A 12,437-nucleotide genomic window follows, 5' to 3' on the forward strand; every position below is an offset into this window, starting at 1 on the left:
TATCCTTTCATGTACCTTCCCCCTTTTTTCTGAAACAGGTTACCATCGGCAACCACACGGTGTGTTGTTAACCCCTTCTACAAATGCCCTCTTGTAATGTGTAACACTTTGTGTATGATTTTGTGTTATCTCTGGTGCATATTATCTGCATGTGTGGTGTCACTTTCCATTTTCTAACAGTACACTTGCATACCTCAGTGCTTGTCTTCCTCCCCCTTATGTGGTGGTCTGGACACTGTGTCAATCCTCCACTTCCAGGCAGTCGCTTGTCTCCCCGAATTCCTTAACCTAATTTCATTGCCCACACTAAAACAGCAGCCTCAGTCCTCTTCTGCTCCTTTCCTTCTCTCCCACTTTTCAGTCCAGTGGCAGTCAGTTTTTTTTTCAGCTTTGTCCCGTGTCTCTCTTTGTCCCACTGTCTCTTTTATTGCCATCTCACTCCAAACATGGCAAATGTCAAACTCAGACAGTCTTCTCAAAAGTCCTTCACACACAGTGAGGTTGCAGCTGGCTGGAAACGCATCTCCATCCATCCAATCTAGATGGTGGTTCTTCTCTTTCTGATGCCGTTTGCCCACAGAACTGCTCAGAACTCTGGTATTGTCTCTTGGACTCCTGTTCACTGTTGATGTTCATGCTCGTGCTTCTGAAACTGCACTCGGTGTCTTCAGGGAGAGATTAGTTTCCTTGGAGCTTGCTTGTTCAGGGTGAGGATGGGAAGCTGCAAAACAATTCAGCCAAAAAATTCTGGCTGGGTGTTTCTAATTTTTTCTAATGATTTCAACCTATAATTTTCTTCCGACTGCTGCCCGTGGAGAATTGATTCTGGTCTGCTTTTCACCTGGAAGTGACAAACTAAGACATTTTCATTATTATCATCGCTGCTTAACCAACACACATCTCTCTCTCTCTCTCTCTCTCTCTCTCTCTCTCTCTCTCTGTGTGTGTGTGTTTTTGTGAACAATCCTTTCTTAAAAGCAGAAAATGAAATTGTGGTTATTTTTGGCTGATCAACACAAAACCTTTTTCCCTATGATTATTTTTCATCTACAATATAAATTCTTTCTCTTTTTCATCTGCATAAATAAATCACATGGCTGATGATACCATGGTGATCCATAAATATGATCACCAGTTTATTTAATTATTTTTAACCCAACAAAACAAATAAAGAAAAACATGATGTTGATGCTACACACACGAGTCAAGGTCCAGGAAAACTGCTCACGGAAACGCTGCACACTCATAGCTCTGTTTCCCTCTCTTTGAGTAGTTCTCAGACAGCTCTTGATCTGATAATGTGTAGCTTGCTCATCAGCTCAGAAGAAAAAAAAACCGCAACACAACATCACACAGTAGTTGCATGCTCTGCCCACAGCGGCAAAGTCTTACACTTTCATATTCAATAAAACTTCTCCATCACGTACTTTTAGATGTTTCATACAGGGTTCAGCATATTAGTTGTTTTCACAGGTGTGCTCTATATCTCAACAATGGCTCATAATAAGACGACAGTCTTTCACACAGGTCAAGTGCCTCTATGCACTTCATTAGTTCAAATATTTACCTATATCACTTCAGCTAATATGTCATTGTACTGAATTTGAGCAACCACAAGCTTAATGTAGATTACTTTTAACAACTATCCACCTCAATTACGTCTATGGTCTGGCACACAGGCTGTTGTTCATCAGGGCAAGCTAAAGAGTTAACATTTTGTGTCAGCAAGGGGGTGGGGGAAAGCCCTTCACCAGAGCACATCTTAAGTGCTGCTGATGTGGCAGGCCTTCTCCACACGCTCCTGGCTGCTTATGAAACCATGATAACAACAACAGTCGGTGTCACAGACCACGTGTTCTGCTCCGCACACACTCACACAACAACAACAAAAATGACGACGACAACAATGACAACAACACAAAATAGGCCTACTCCGGACTCACACCAGACCGCTCGGGACCCTGACCCAGTTGTGGGACGCTCACCCAGTCGCGCGACAAAACCCAATGAAGGGACGCTCGGGACACACACCCAGGGCGATTTCAAAACCGGACACTCACCGGACGCTTGGGCCCTTGGGCGATTTAATCAAAACCTCTTTTTCAGGACACTAACCCAGTTATCGCTCCACAAAGCAGCGAACTTCTCAACGCCTCACAAAATGGCGGAGACTGCACAATGACACGGTTATAGAGTCGGCCTCTTTAAACTTACTTGGTGTTGCTTAGCGTGTAATATCAGCCTCGAATCCCGCCGATCGCCATTCATCGAGGAGAAAGGACAGACCGCGAATCCACAGGAACTTCCTGGCTGACGTCAGTCTTTCAGCGTGCCTCTCCTCCCCTCGGTGAATGCGATTCCAGGGCTCCGGCATCCAAGGACCAATTAATGATAGGTTCGTAGCTTGAACCCATCCGCTGGAACGTTGAAGACAATATAATTACACTGCAAAGCAAGACACAAGTAGGCAAAGTTCTTCATGTTTCTCGTGCACGGGAGAGAACCGGACAGACGCCGTTCCCTCGCCTGACCCCAGTTGCTATCCTCCGTTCTCCCGTACCACTGTTCTTTTATTGAGGTTACATGAATATGCATAGGTTCATTAACATATGACGTCTACATTCACACAAAGAGTACCTTGCCTGTGTGTGTGTGTGTGTGTGTGTGTGTGTGTGTGTGTGTGTGTGTGTGTGTGGGGGGTCAAGATGTGACCCTGTGAAGACTCCCCAAAGCTGGTGCCAGGACATCTGGGTCCATCTAACAAAAGGCTCTTATACTTAGACAGATATACGCGTGTTTGCTATACCATAAATCAATAAGAAAAGATAAACTCTCCTAGGGAGTGTGATTTATGCCAGGACACTCTGAAGAGGAATGAATGCACTCCCTTCTACACAGAGTTGTTACAGACCTCCCAGGATGGGACATTCTTTCAATCTACAATTGATTATATACTTCTAAGCATATATGAGTAAATGTTTCTAAGCATAAATGACAATCAACAATACAAAACCTATCACAGTCCATCAAAAACTGAAGCAAACCATGAATCAACATGTGAACATGAGCTGATGCTGCTGAAGGGAAGCAAAGTTACAGAGGTTTGATTACAGACACAGCTGAGAGTTTGTAATCTGTCATCATTTTAAAAGGTTTAAATTTCTTCAGTATTGAACAGCAGAAATGAGGCTTTGTTTTCGGAGGCCGACAGCAGTGAACACAACAGCAGACTGGTGCGTAATAAGCAGTGAATAATGCAGGAAACAGATTTTTGAAGGTAAACTGTTCTTGAAGTACACTGAGAGAGAGAGAGCTGTGCAGGAAGTAAACGTCAAAGTCAGAGAGAATTCATGACGATGTTCATCAAACGTAAAGCGTAGTTTGGATCTTCTTCTGCTGCTGGTTCAGTCAGTTTTGGTTGGAGACAGATGAAACCTGCAGCTTCAGGATCTGTGAGCTGTCCACTTTCAGCCCCGACGGCGTGTCCGTGTACGTGCCGTTGAGTGAACGATCCACGCTCTGTGTTTCCATCTTTGTGTGTTTAGCTGCTCTCATTTACTGTTTTATCTGTTTGCTTGTTGTTGAAATACTTTTGGGAGCTTTAACACTGGGATTGCCAGGCTTCTACCGTTCTACCTTTAAAAGCCGGAGAGCAGTCAAATGCTGGAAGTGGAAGCTAAATTGGCTAGTCATTCATATGTATATTAGGTTGTTACCTAGGAATTCTGGAGGGAGGGGAGTGGGGGTGAGTGATTGAGGGGGTGGGGGAGTGAAGTGTTTCAGTTTGCCATCTTAGGGAGAAATCAACACATGTCCTTTGTATGTCCTTTGTTGCTGACATTTATTGATGAAAACAGTACAAAAAACCAACCATTTGTACACATATTTACAAATAATGATAAAAAGTGAGTGAGTACATTTCAACATTCTCAGCAATCACTCACAATCCTGGCACTGCCACGGTATCTGTCGTCTGCATTTACCACATGTGTACCTGTAGCAGTGAACACATCGCACAGTGGCCTGATTCTTTTTTGCATCTGTGTTTGACCTGACACGTGGCCCTTTTTCCGCGGGGGTCTAAGGTAGAAAACCAAAATGACTGCTCTCCGGGGGTCTAAGTGTTAACCTGAGATTCTGGCAAAATACATTTATATTAAAAAACGATTCAGGATTGAATGAATCAACATCGCTTTATTCAAATTAAAACCATTTAAATAGCAAAATCCATTTTTTTACACCCGCCTCTAATGCTGGGTAATGTCAGCTGGTCCATGTGCAGCTGGCTGTGAGGCTCAGGGAGCGTCTACAAAGTGCAACACTGAAAGAACATCATCCATAAATCAATCAATCAATCAATCTTTATTTATAAAGCACTTTTCATACAGAGAAAATGTAGCACAAAGTGCTTTACATAGTTAAAAGCAGCCCACCCCACCCTCCAACTCACTCCCCACACTCTCAATACACATATATCCCCCCACCCACACACACATACACACACGCGCACACTTAAAGAGTAAAAATTGGGCTGGGCTCGCATGAGCCAAGTGAGGAAACACTATAACAGGGAGCCGTCTGCACCGGGAGCCGGTCACAGACCGCAGCCTCCAGGCTGGGCACACAGCAGGAGGGAGGCAAAGGAGCCCCCCAGCCAGGCTGAGAGGACCCCCAGAGACCCAGCAGCCACGGTCAATCACAGCCCCGGTGCAGAGAGCGCCCTCCGAGGAAACACTGGAGATATGACGCAATACGATATATACAGGGTAAAATGATAAAATAAATAAGAACAGGATACAATATAAATATAAATAGAGTAAGAAGATTAAAAAATGAATAAGAATAAAATCAAAAAATATTAGGTAAAGCCTAAATTAATAATAGAATAACAGGATAGAATAAATAAGCATAAAATAAATAAACGCTAAGTAAAAGCTAAATTAAAAAGGTGGGTCTTGAGCCTGTTCTTAAAAACATGTACGTTCTCTGCGGCCCTGAGCTCCTCCGGCAGGCTGTTCCACAGACGAGGACCATACCTCTGAAAAGCTGCCTCTCCGTGAGTATGTGTCCTGACTTTAGGGACAATCAAAAGGCCAGTACCAGAGGACCTCAGGGTCCGTGAGGGTTCATATGGTAAAAGCAGATCTGAGCGATAAGAAGGCCCAAGACCAATAAGACATTTAAAAACCAATAAAAGAACTTTAAAATCGATCCTGAAACACACGGGGAGCCAATGCAGCGATTCTAAAACCGGTGTACTGTGGGCCCGCCCTCTGGTCTTCGTCAGCACACGAGCTGCCGAGTTTTGCAAGAGTTGTAAAGTTGAAATATTCTTCTTAGGAAGACCAGAGAGCAGGGCATTACAGTAATCAATGCGACTGGTAATAAAAGCATGCATCAGCATCTCTGTGTTGGCCCGAGAGAGAATAGGGCGGACTCTGGCTATATTTTTTAGATGATAAAATCCAATTTTGGTTACATGTTTAACATGTGGGATAAAACCAAGCTCAGAGTCAAAAATAACACCCAGGTTTTTCACTTGTAGTGAAGGACATAGTGAAAATGCCTCTAATTTAGACAAGAGTTTCTCTCTCTGAGCCTCAGGACCGACAATTAAAACTTCAGTTTTGTCCTGGTTAAGCTGTAAAAAGTTTTCTGCCATCCAAGATCGTATATCTAAGATACAGTTAAAAAGGGCATCCATTGGTCTGGTGTCATCAGGAGACACGGAGATGTACAGCTGCGTGTCATCAGCGTAACTGTGGAAGTTCACTCCATGCCTCCTGATGACACCGCCGAGAGGCAGCATATACAAATTAAAAAGTACAGGGCCTAGAACCGACCCTTGAGGCACACCACATGTCACTCTATGGATCTTAGAGGAGCATGTATCCATACTCACCATAAAAGATCTGTCAGAGAGATAGGAAGTGAACCAGTTGTGTACAGCACCAGAGTGTCACGAGTTGCTCTGAGGATCCACTCGCAGGACTCCGAAGTGTGTTGTAACAGAGACAGTTTATTCACAAAATCTTCACCAAGTGTATTTACAGTCAGTGCGAGGACAGTGCTATATACAAGATGTGCGAGGACGGGTTCCAGGGCTCCAGGGAAAACAAGGGAATCACACACACGCTCACGCCAACCTCTCTCCGTAGTGACCAGCCACCTCTTACACGCTCCACACAGGGAAACACGGGGATGGGTCCGGGGAATCTAGAACAGAGAGACAACGGTTACTTTCTGAGGCGGAAGTGTGGGAAACTAGGGCTTGACGTGTACTGACAGGAGTCTTCACAACAATCCAGCGTTGAACAGCTGATCTCCTCCTTCTGATATACCAGCTGGTCTGATGAGGCCCAGGTGTGCATGATCCGGGAGGGCGTGGGCCGAGAGCGTGAACCCGCCATGAGTTCCGCCCCGGCAAAACAGGGGAGGGGGAGAGAGATTGCTGATCAGTGCCTTGCCGACCCCGCAGGTCGTGACAGTACCCCCCCCCCCCCCAACGGGAGCCCCCTGGCGACCCCCAGGCTTCCCAGGGTGAGCCTCATGGAACCGCCGAACCATGGCCCGGTCCAGCAGAGCCGCCCGCGGGACTCAAGAACGCTCCTCGACGCCATAGCCCCCCCAGTCCACAAGATACTGCAGGCCACGGCCCCGGCGCCTGACGTCCATAATCCGAGACACGGAGAAGGCCGGACGGCCAGCGACGACCCGGGCGGGCGGAGGGGGTCCGGAAGGAGGGCACAGAGGACTGGAACAGTGAGGTTTGATCTGCGAGACATGAAACACGTTGTGGATACGCATGGTCCTGGGGAGCTTGAGACGCACAGACACGGGGTTAACGATAGAGTCCACTTCGAACGGGCCAATGAAGGCGGGGGAGAGCTTTTGCGACTCCGTCCTGAGAGGCACATACCGGGTCGAGAGCCAAACCCTCTGTCCAGGTGAGTAGGCCGGCGCCAGGGACCTGCGGCGATCCGCCTGCCGTTTGTTCCGGTCCGCCGTGCGAAGAAGGGCAGCTCTAGTGGCCTGCCACGCGCGCCGACACCGCCGCAGGTGCTGCTGAACAGAGGGCACAAAGTGCTCACCTTCGATGGCAGGGAACAGGGGAGGTTGGTACCCCAGGGAGGCCTCGAACGGGGAGACACCTGTGGCCGACGAGGTAAGGCTATTGTGAGCGTACTCCACCCATGTCAGTTGCTCACTCCAGGTGGTCTGATTAGTGGACGTCAAGCAACGGAGAGCCGTTTTGAGTTCTTGGTTGGCCCGTTCCGCTTGACCGTTGGTCTGTGGATGAAAACCTGACGAGAGACTGACCTGGGCCCCCAAGGAGGCGCAGAACTCCTTCCAAACACGTGACGTGAACTGTGGGCCTTGGTCCGAGACCACTTCAGCAGGGATCCCGTGGAGGCGAAACACATGAGTTGACAGAAGCCGGGCGGTCTCCAGGGCAGTGGGGAGCTTGGGGAGAGCGACAAAATGGGCAGCTTTAGAGAAACGGTCGACAACAGTGAGGATGACTGTGTTACCTGATGACAGCGGAAGACCAGTGACAAAGTCAACCGCAATGTGGGACCAGGGGCGGCTTGGCGTAGGCAAGGGATGAAGTAGGCCGGCAGCAGGCTGGTTGACCGGCTTATTCTGGGCACAGGTTGGACAGGCAGCGATGAAGTCCTGGACGTCCTTGGCCAGTGTAGGCCACCAGGCGAACCGCTTGATGAAGGTGACGGTGCGATGAACGCCCGGATGACAGGTGAGTTTTCCGCCGTGGGCCCATTGTAACACTCGTGAGCGAACCAACGTGGGAACAAAGAGCAAACCCGGGGGACCAGTACCTGGATCCGGTTCCACCCGCTGGGCCTCCCGTATGGCAGACTCGATCTCCCATGACAGGGCTCCGATAACGCACGTGGGAGGGAGAATGGGAGCCTCACGGGTGGGGTCCTCTGAGGTGGTGAATTGGCGGGAAAGGGCATCGGGTTTCACGTTCCGGGTGCCGGGCCTGTAGGTGATGGTGAAGCAGAATCTGGTAAAGAACCCACCTGGCTTGTCGGGCATTTAGCCGTTTAGCCGACCGGATGTATTCGAGGTTCCTGTGGTCAGTCCATACCACAAAGGGTTCTGTTGCGCCCTCTAGCCAGTGGCGCCACTCCTCCAGGGCGAGTTTGATTGCCAACAGCTCCCTGTCCCCGATGTCGTAGTTCTGCTCTGCAGGAGAGAGACGACGAGAGAAGTAAGCACAAGGGTGGAGCTTACCGTCTAGTTGCTGGGAGAGGACTGCTCCGACCCCTACATCCGAGGCGTCCACCTCCACGATGAACTGCCGCTTGAGATCCGGTTGTCTGAGGATGGGCGCCGACGCGAAACGTTTCTTTAGCCGGGAGAAAGCCTCCTGAGCCTGATCATCCCAGCAGAAAGGCACCTTAGGGGAAGTTAAACGGGTTAATGGCAAAGCAATCTTGCTGTAGTCACGAATGAACCTCCGATAAAAGTTTGCAAAACCGAGGAACCGTTGAAGCTGCTTACGGTTAGGCGGCGTGGGCCAGTCTAAGACTGCTTGTACCTTAGCTGGATCAGTTCTTAAATCGCCCCGTTCGATGATGTAGCCCAAAAATGACACAGTACTCACATGAAACTCGCACTTCTCCCCTTTAACAAACAGCCGATTCTCCAGGAGGCGTTGCAGGAGTTGTCTGACGTGATGTACATGATCCGGGAGAGAGCGGGAGAAGATGAGAATGTCGTCAAGGTACACAAACACAAAACGATCGATGAAATCTCGGAGGACATCATTGACTAGACTCTGAAAGACAGCCGGAGCATTAGTCAGTCCAAACGGCATGACCAAGTATTCAAAATGGCCCAGGTGCGTGTTGAAGGCCGTTTTCCACTCGTCACCCTCTCTCATCCTGACTAAGTGGTAAGCATTCCGCAGATCGAGCTTAGTAAAAATGGTCGCCCCCTGCAGGAGTTCGAAGGCGGAGGATAAGAGCGGCAGAGGGTATTTATTCTTAATGGTAATGGTATTGAGGCCTCGGAAATCAATACATGGCCGAAGGCTTTTATCCTTCTTAGTGACGAAAAAGAACAGCCACAGGGGATGAAGAGTGGCGAATCAGTCCATCAGCCAAGGATTCATTAATATACTTCTCCATGCATTCACGTTCAGGTTGAGAGAGACTGTATAAGCGACTAGTGGGAAGGGGTGCACCTGGGAGCAAATCAATACTGCAGTCGTACGGGCGATGAGGGGGAAGAGAGCGGGCGCGGTCCTTACAAAACACTTGCTTGAGATCATGATACTCTGATGGGATAGCTGAAAGGTCAGGGGGGTCATGTGGTAGTGGTTTAGCTGCTTTAACGGGAGTAGCTGCTGTCAAACAGGTCATGTGACACTCCTCCCCCCACCCCAGAACCCTCACCTCCTTCCAGTCGAGCACGGGGTTATGCTGGCGTAACCACGGAAACCCTAGCACCAGGGGCGTGAGAGGGGCTTCAAAGACATAAAACTGCAGCAGTTCAGTGTGATTCCCAGACAGCGTTAGGGACACGGGTTCAGTAACATGAGTTATGTCAGGAAGACGTTGACCGTTTAAAGCAGTGACCTGCAACAAGTGGGGTAATGCCTGTGTGGGAATCTTAAGTTTGAGAGCCAGGGAAGCATCTATGAAGCTCTGCTCCGCCCCAGAGTCAATCAGCGCCTGAAGAGAGTGAGAGGCAGAGTGGACAGTCACTTTAGCGGCTAGCATGAAGCGTGGAGGAGAATGCGAAAAGGAGACCTCGCCCACCCGTATCCTCCTTTCTACCGGCGGGCGGGGTCTTTTGGCCGAGCAGGACAGACCTTGGCGAGATGGCCCTTGCGGCCGCAGTAAAAGCACTCACCGGATCGCCATCTATGTGCCCTCTCCTCCGGGGAGAGCTGGGAGCGTCCGATCTGCATGGGTTGCTCCTGCTCGTCGCCGCGGTCCGCTTCCCGATCGCTACTTCCGCTTCCGCCGGAAGCTGACTCTGCTCGCCCCAGAGGCCTCTGGGAACCGTAGTTGCTGGCGCGGTGACGCGCCCTCAAATGTTCATCTACCTTAACACATAAGGCGATCACCTCCGATAGAGTCTTGGGCAGCTCCCTCATTAACAGTTCGCCCTTAAGAACATCACAAACATTGTTCAATAAGGTACTTATCAGCGCAGGCTGCCCCCATCCCGTCTCCTCAGCCAGTGTCCAAAACTCCACAGAGAAGTCCGCCATACTCCCTCTTCCTTGTTTTAAGTTCAGCAAACGGTGGCCCGCTGCCTCAGCTCCGGTGCCCCTTTCAAACACACTTTTGAACTTTGAGAGAAAATCAGCATAGGTAATCTCCGGGCTAGTCCGTAATACTGCTTGAGCCCAGTTCAAGGCTTGACCGCGGAGTAACTGAACGAAAAAGGCTATCTTAGCTCCATCACTCTCATACGTTCGCCGCAGCTGCATAAATTGCAACGTAATCTGCGTTAGGAAACCAGCACACTTGTGGAACTCACCAGCGAATGGCTCCGGTGACGGTAGAGCTCGTTCCAGGGGTTCCGCGGAAGCGGGGGCTGGTGGCGTGGAGTGTTCCGGGGCTGGCGGCTGTGTGGGAGCAGACGAGGGAGGCATAGCGGGACCTGGCAGCGGAACGTGCTGAGCGAGAGCCTGAGTGAGTGCGATCAGCTGTTGGTTAATGTGTTGTAGCATCTGCTCGTGTCGCTCCAACATGACTTCGGGAGGAGGGGTGGGTTGTAGAGCCGAGTCCGCTGGATCCATAATATGGCTGGATTGTTACTGTCACGAGTTGCTCTGAGGATCCACTCGCAGGACTCCGAAGTGTGTTGTAACAGAGACAGTTTATTCACAAAATCTTCACCAAGTGTATTTACAGTCAGTGCGAGGACAGTGCTATATACAAGATGTGCGAGGACGGGTTCCAGGGCTCCAGGGAAAACAAGGGAATCACACACACGCTCACGCCAACCTCTCTCCGTAGTGACCAGCCACCTCTTACACGCTCCACACGGGTAAACACGGGGACGGGTCCGGGGAATCTAGAACAGAGAGACAACGGTTACTTTCTGAGGCGGAAGTGTGGGAAACTAGGGCTTGACGTGTACTGACAGGAGTCTTCACAACAATCCAGCGTTGAACAGCTGATCTCCTCCTTCTGATATACCAGCTGGTCTGATGAGGCCCAGGTGTGCATGATCCGGGAGGGCGTGGGCCGAGAGCGTGAACCCGCCATGAGTTCCGCCCCGGCAAAACAGGGGAGGGGGAGAGAGATTGCTGATCAGTGCCTTGCCGACCCCGCAGGTCGTGACACAGAGAGGCCCACCATGTGTTTCAGTCTGTTTAAAAGAATAGCGTGGTCTACTGTATCAAAGGCTGCGCTTAGATCCAGTAGCACCAGGACTGAGAGCTTTTGGGCGTCCCAGTTACATCTAAGATCATTTAAAACCTTAAGGGGAGCAGTCTCTGTGCTGTGGTTCACCCTAAATCCAGACTGGAATATCTCCAGGATCTGTCTATCATTGAGAAAATCAGTAATCTGAGTAAAAACAAGTTTTTCTAAGACTTTACTTAAAAATGGTAAGTTGGATACAGGTCTGTAGTTATTAAAATCATTACAATCCAAATTGCTCTTCTTCAGAAGGGGCCTCACCACCGCCGTTTTAAAGGCAGCAGGGAAGACACCCAACTGAAGAGAGCAATTCATCATGCATAAAAGCTCAGCCTCAAAAAATCCATAAAGTGTTTTAAAGAGTGAAGAAGGGATTGGATCTAAAAGACATGTGGTGGGTCTCACTGTGGAGAAAACTTTCTGAAGGTTCTCAGCATTAACCAGGACAAAGCTGTCCAGTGTCTCCTCAGGTACAATCGAGCCCTCAGATGTGTTTAAAATCATATCACGATTAGATAAAATATCAGATCTGATGGCGCTGATCTTTCCCCTGAAGTGGTCTGCAAACTGCTCACAGAGCGAGTCTGTGGGGGTTCTTTTGGAGCTTTTAAAATCAGGGTTAAATAAATGATCTATGGTGGAAAAGAGGACCTTGGGATTATTTTTGTTAATACTGATTATTTTGGCGAAGTATGAATTTCTTGACTTCCTTAATGTATTATTGTACATTTTAAGTTGCTCGCAAAATATTTGATGGTTGATAGTATTATTATTTTTCCTCCATCTCCTTTCTGCTGCCCTGCAATTTCTTTTGAGTTTTTTGACTTCTTCGTTTCTCCAGGGTGATGCATGTTTTACGTTAATCATTTTGGTGGTGAGTGGAGCAACGGAGTCAAGGCTTTTCTTCAGTTTGCTGTTGAAATGATTAAAAATCAAATCGCAGGGTGCAGGTAAAATCACAGGGGGGCATTCGACTAAAACCCTGGTAAAATTTGCAGCCACTTCAGAGGTTAGATAGCGCCTCCT

General features: G+C 48.9%; 1 protein-coding gene across 1 annotated transcript in view; it reads left to right on the forward strand.

Annotated features, from left to right (window-relative positions):
- LOC113011575 (NACHT, LRR and PYD domains-containing protein 12-like) overlaps window positions 1-12,437 on the forward strand; it is a 374,200-nt gene that overhangs the window by 332,538 nt on the left and 29,225 nt on the right. The gene's annotated exons all lie outside the window — the stretch shown is intronic.

The sequence above is a fragment of the Astatotilapia calliptera genome, chromosome 3, assembly GCF_964374335.1.
Source record: "Astatotilapia calliptera chromosome 3, fAstCal68.1, whole genome shotgun sequence".
NCBI classification, from domain to species: domain Eukaryota; kingdom Metazoa; phylum Chordata; class Actinopteri; order Cichliformes; family Cichlidae; genus Astatotilapia; species Astatotilapia calliptera.